General features: G+C 44.3%; 1 long non-coding RNA gene across 1 annotated transcript in view; it reads left to right on the top strand.

The window, feature by feature from the left end:
- The window catches only part of LOC121668248, a 50218-nt gene extending 45162 nt beyond the window's left edge, over positions 1–5056 (top strand). The window contains exon 5 of the long non-coding RNA XR_006017326.1: positions 1668–5056. This is a non-coding gene — a long non-coding RNA (uncharacterized LOC121668248). The remainder of the gene's footprint in view (positions 1–1667) is intronic.
- The last annotated feature ends 605 nt before the right edge of the window (positions 5057–5661 follow it).

The following is a 5661-nucleotide window of genomic DNA, read 5'->3' as shown; positions in this document are numbered from 1 at the left end:
GGGGGGGGGGGGGGTGAGAGAGGAAATTTCAAAACCAAAAGGGCAGATGGGAAGAAAGAAGAACTTTCTCACTCTCTGCTGGCTCTGTAATAGCCAGATGCACTTTGGTGTTATTTCACAGAATCACACAGTCAGTTAGACTGGAAAAGGCCTCTGAGATCGTCGAGTCCAACCTATGACTGAACACCACCATGTCAGCTACACCAGGGCACTGAGTACCATGTCCAGGCTTTCCTTAAACACCGCCAGGGACAGTGACCCCACCACCTCCCTGAGCAGCCCATTTCAGTGCCTAATCACCCTTGCTATGCAGAAGTTCCTCCTAATGTCCAACCTGAACCTCCCCTGGCACAGCTTGAGGTGAAGTCTTCTTGTCCTGTCGCTGGCTGCCTGGGAGAAGAGGCCAATCCCCACCTGGCTACCTCCTTTCAAGGAGTTGTAGAGCACAGTAAGGTCCCTCCTGAGCTTCCTCAGACCTTGCAGATACCCTGTAGAGAGAGGGCTGCTCCACCCCATTTCCCTGCCAAACTTCATTGCTTTGAAATTTCTCATAGCATTTGCCTGCTTCTGGCTGAATTTCAGTTTGAAATTTTCCTAAAAATAGTTGTGCCAGGACCAGAAACAGTCAGGGGTGAAACACTTCTTCTTGCCCAAGTTAAAATCATGTACAGTCATTTTGTACCATCAAACCCACACATTGGTGCAAAGTTGAGTGAGTCCCTACTTTGGGGCATGAATTTGGTAAGGAGCCAAAGGAATGTAGCTTTAGCCCAAACTATTAAAATGTTAAAAGATGTAGAAAATGTTCTTCTCAGTAGGAAATTTTTAGACTTTGGCAGCTAAAATCCTTGGAGATGTATTAAATTCCAGCACAGGACTACCATGTAAAGATGACTTTCCCTTCCAGTGTTGTGTTTGGGTGCTGCAGGCTGCAGCTATATGGTTGGGTGCCTTGAAGCTCTCCATCTGGTGGTTTGTGTGCTTAACCACCCTTAGTGATGGTTCACAGAGAGCGGCAGCTCAGTGCCATCAGCTTAGGGACTGTTACACCCTCCACTCAAGCAGAGGTGGGTGTCATACCATAGATGTTTCAGCTGCACACCTGTGACCCACACAGGTGTGGATATAAGGCCATGTGGTGGATTTGTTTTCCAATTTGGTCTGTAAAAACCTGGGCAGTTAAACATTCACAGAAGTTAACATTAAGGTCACAAAGCCACATAAACCACTCCAAAACATGGAGGTTGGCTGTGCTGCCATCATTCCAGCCCTTGTGCATGAGCATTACAGGCCATCTGAACCTTAGACATCTGGCTTTGGCTGGATGGGGTTCAGTCTGTGGTACCCTCTATATACCACAGTGGTGGAAGCCCTGGGCATGTAAAGATCAGTGCCATAGCAAGTCCATATGAAATTGGAGAGGGAGTCATGCAGCTTAGTGTCTGAGCATGAGGAGCTCAGGTGCAGCCAAACCGCAGCCCTACCCTCCCATAGCTCACTATGCCACGCTTCCTCATGTTCTTCAGGGGCATGAGCAGGACAAGTAATTTTGTAGTCTCTGAGAGGTCAGATGTTTCTGAACGTAAGGTGGACATTAAGAACTCAGCATTTCTGCTGCATCTCCAAAATAAGAGAGCTCACTAATTCATACAAACATGCCTTTTCAGTTTGCAATGAGCTCTGCTACTGAGACCTCCGTGACTTGGAGGAGGACAAGGACATTCAGGTTCCATCGGGGAAAACAGCTTTCACCCACCACAAGCACACAGCAGTACAATCTTAGAAACGCGGACCATCGCATCGCGCTTCTCTGCCACTGAGGAGTAAGTCGGGCAGCAGCGAGGATTTCCCTCTCCCGGAGCCGCCGCAGCTCTTCCTGCGCGGTCAGAGCCCACCCCCTGCTGGGGGCTCGGCTCCGGCTGCCAGCGCCGCCGCATTCCTGCCCTCCCGCCCTGCGCTCCGCAGGCTCATGGCATTTGTATCCGCATCTCACAATTTCCGTCTGGCTGCACAGCAGGCAGTTCCAGGGCTCACAAATACCCGGTTTGTAGTTGACAGCACGCTGCTTTCCTACACACAGCCATGCTCTGCTGTCTCCAGCAAAAACTGGGGAGAGACTCGAGCCATTAGTTTTGAGGACTTGTGAAAAAAATTATATCAAAAGAATCCTTCCCTTCTACATTTTGTTATATGCAAATAATAATGAGTTTGGTTTGTTTGTTTGGGGTTTTTTAATATATATTTGCTGTAGTTTTGGAGTTCACTCCAGATGTGTGAATATCAGACGTCATTGCTATAGCTCCAGTAGGGAAGCAGCTTATCTGGAGGGTCAGGGAAATCCCAACCTCTGGTTGCCCTGGTTTCTTTCAGTGAGGAGCAAATGTTGAGGCCATGAAAATTACCAGCTCTTTGTCACTGGAAATTTTACACGTTTGGGAAGTGACTAAGCTGTGGGTTTGGGGAGACTGCCTTTTATAGATGAACAAGAAAAGAATGTTCAGTTTGTGTGAAGTTAGAGACCAAAAATCTGAAAATGGTAGCAGAGCTCTGGAAAACCTCTGGAGTGGGTTGTCTGTAAGGGCCAATAGGTGGAGAGAGGGCACAGCAGATAGCAGAAACATTGCTTCTATAGGTTTGACTTGGATTGATTTTTCTCATGAACACAGAAACTATTTCAAACCCTGAAACTCAAGCTTTTAGTAAATTACAGGTCTTCCTTTATGTATCCAGTTGTGATACACATGAGAATACTGCTTGGATTCCACCAGAGTAAGTTGGCTGTGGGAAGGCAGTCCAAATATGCTTCATAGGGCATGTAATGAAGGTCTTGATAGTCCTATATCTAGAACAAACCAGAAAATGCTGTCAATTGACCAGCTTACTTTCAGACAAATTCATAAAATCATGTTACCATGCAGTTCTCATGACAAATCAGTAACATGCTGCAGGGAGATCTCCTGTGAGTTTCTGTCTTGCCTATTCAATAGCACAAGAAATTTCTCTGAGAGTATCTGGTGGGAAAACCATTTCCACTGTAGCCTGAGATTACCTAGACTACAAGGGTTCCACCAGAAACTGCCGCTCCAGGAGGTCCCACAGATCAGCTGTCTAGGCAGAATAAGTCTTTCTGCTTTACTTCTGTTTGCATTGATTTTCAATAGTGCTCATGTTTCTGCCAAGGCTCACAGGAAGGAAGGCCTGCAGGGCTTTAACCATCAGTTTGAACTGATTTTGTGCTGACTCTTGGACCCACAGGATATCATTTCTGGTCAGCTGTAGCCTTTCCTGCATGCCAGCACATTAAGTGGTGACTCTCTGCATTTCTGAGAACTGTAAGTTATAATTTCTAGTAAAATAAACCATTTCTTTCTACTTTTCTACTATTCTACTGTTTTACCAAATGAATCAATAAACGATTGGAGCTCCAATGTCAAGCACTGCTGTACCTTACCTAGAAGCCTGAACTGGCAGCAGTGAGGAACTTCTACCTGCAGGACTCATCTCACCTTGTACTTCTGTTCTCACCTTTGGCTTGTCCTAATGTAGTATCCCTGGGGCAGGAGCTGACTTCTGCCTTGTGTTTGTCCCACACCCAAATGATCCTGCTCCTTAAACAACAGGGCTTCTGATTCTTTAACACATTTTCATAATCCCAAGGGAACCTTCAAGTCCTGCTGGGGTAAGAGGTGCCACATTGGCAAACAGCCTGCAGGCTATGTGATGGCTAATTTATTGGCACAAAATTACAGGCTGATCTGAGCCATAGCCTGCTACTCCATATCCATCCAGGAAGTATGGGGTGTTCTTTCCATATTTTTTGATTTCCTGGTTTGGCAGGATTCAGGTTTTCTGATAAAGTTACAAACTCAGTTGACAGGCTAAACCAAAATAAAGTCAGAGTAGACAGAAATTGTAACTGGAAATAAATGTTGGCAACTCTGAAATAAATACCAATTTTGACCTCTGATTTTTTGATAAAATCAAGACATAGAATTCCACCTCGCTTCCCACCAGGGCGGCTAGCAAGAACCAGAACAGCACATAACTCTGACGAGTCGTGCACATGCATAGGTAGGAGCCAGATACTAAGCAATGTTCATAGCCCAGTGGGATGGAAGGAAGCAGCCTTCAGCTGGGGCTTCAGGGTACTGCTGTCGTGTAAATTGGAAGCAGCTCCATTCTGTCTCCCCCGTAAGTGATAAACAAGGCATGAAAGCAGTAAGATTGAATTATGTCATTCTTGAGCAGAGTATGCTCCTTTAATGGGCTGCAATTTGTTCTACTAGCTTTGGAAGCTAGCATGCAGGTATTTCACACTTTTGGCTAACTATGCATTTGTTGACTTCTCAGATGTCATGTGAAGGGCCTGCTCTCTGTCTTCTCTGTCTGTGACGGCCATATAGGCTATGCCAAAAATACAGCCAAGACAAGCACTTTGCTCCGGATGTAAGCTGCCCGGATTGTAACTCCTGCACACAGGAGTTCAGTAACAGGCTTCAGTAAGTCTGAAAACCAGCATAAAACACAGATTTCTCTGAACTTAAAACTTTGCTGGTTTTACAGTGTGTTATGTTTCTGGGCAGGAAATCTTGTTTAGATGCCAAGTTGGTAGGATATTCAATACCCCCATATAAAATGTTTATAGTTGGGTGTGTATATCTAAGTTCACCCTTCTGTTGCTACGTTAACATGATTAAAAGAATCCCCTGTCTGAGAATCAATCAGGCAGCTGCAGAGTGCAGAGAAATTCCTTCCAATAAACAGTGTAAGCATGAGAGAGCCATTCCTGTCAGGGCCTCAGATCCAGAGTTCCTCCCAGTATCTTCAGCATTTTCTGGCATATAGACTTGAGCTTTTATTTAGTTGATCATTTTAAATGACAGAACTGTGATTAAAACTATGCACATCATTTGTTTTCACAGTATAAACCAGAAGCTTGATCTTACCCTAACAAAGGCAGATCCTTAGTGGTTCTAGTATCACAACACAGCAGTAACTAAATGGCAGACATCAGATTATTTTTCATAAATATGTGCTTTTATAATTTTTCAGAAGTATAAAATTTGCATGTACATTTGTAAATTATATATGTGGCTCAGTTGCACGAAACAATGTATCTTCTCATACTAGGTAATATATTTACATTACACTATTACAACTATAGGGTTGTAGAAGGTTAGCTTTACAAATATCCTGTCCTCATTCATCTCTTATAACGACATGCAAAAACATCTCCATTATGTAGTTTGCAAACATGCCAAACTAGTGTATAAAATACACTCCACGGTTAAATGATCTTACTACTCCATGAGCAGGACCCATGTGGTCATCCTTATATGAAAATTAGCCTCCTTATACCACTTTTACATTCAAAAATACTTGCTCATTTATAGAAGCTGAAATAAGTTTTAGAGAGCCTTTTCAAAAGTATCCTTGGTTTCCATTTGCTACCCATTATTGCAGAAAGCCTTTTTATAAACTGAGTATCTTAATAAGGAGACTTGACAGAGCAGGCTCACAGACGTGCAAAGTGAGCTCCTCCCCAAAGCTGCAATGTCCTGTGGGACAGACAGAACCTCCACCAGCCATTGCAACTGCCCAGCTCCAGGTGTTTTTCAGTCTGGGTGCCTTCAGGAGTTCCACCTGTTGCTGAATGTCTCA

The sequence above is a fragment of the Corvus kubaryi genome, unplaced genomic scaffold (assembly GCF_017639235.1).
Source record: "Corvus kubaryi isolate FWS band 111438036 unplaced genomic scaffold, C.kubaryi_AGA036_p1.0 37385, whole genome shotgun sequence".
Lineage (NCBI taxonomy): Eukaryota > Metazoa > Chordata > Aves > Passeriformes > Corvidae > Corvus > Corvus kubaryi.
Note: the sequence above shows the minus strand (reverse complement) of the source record. Positions and strands in the feature narration are given on the sequence as shown.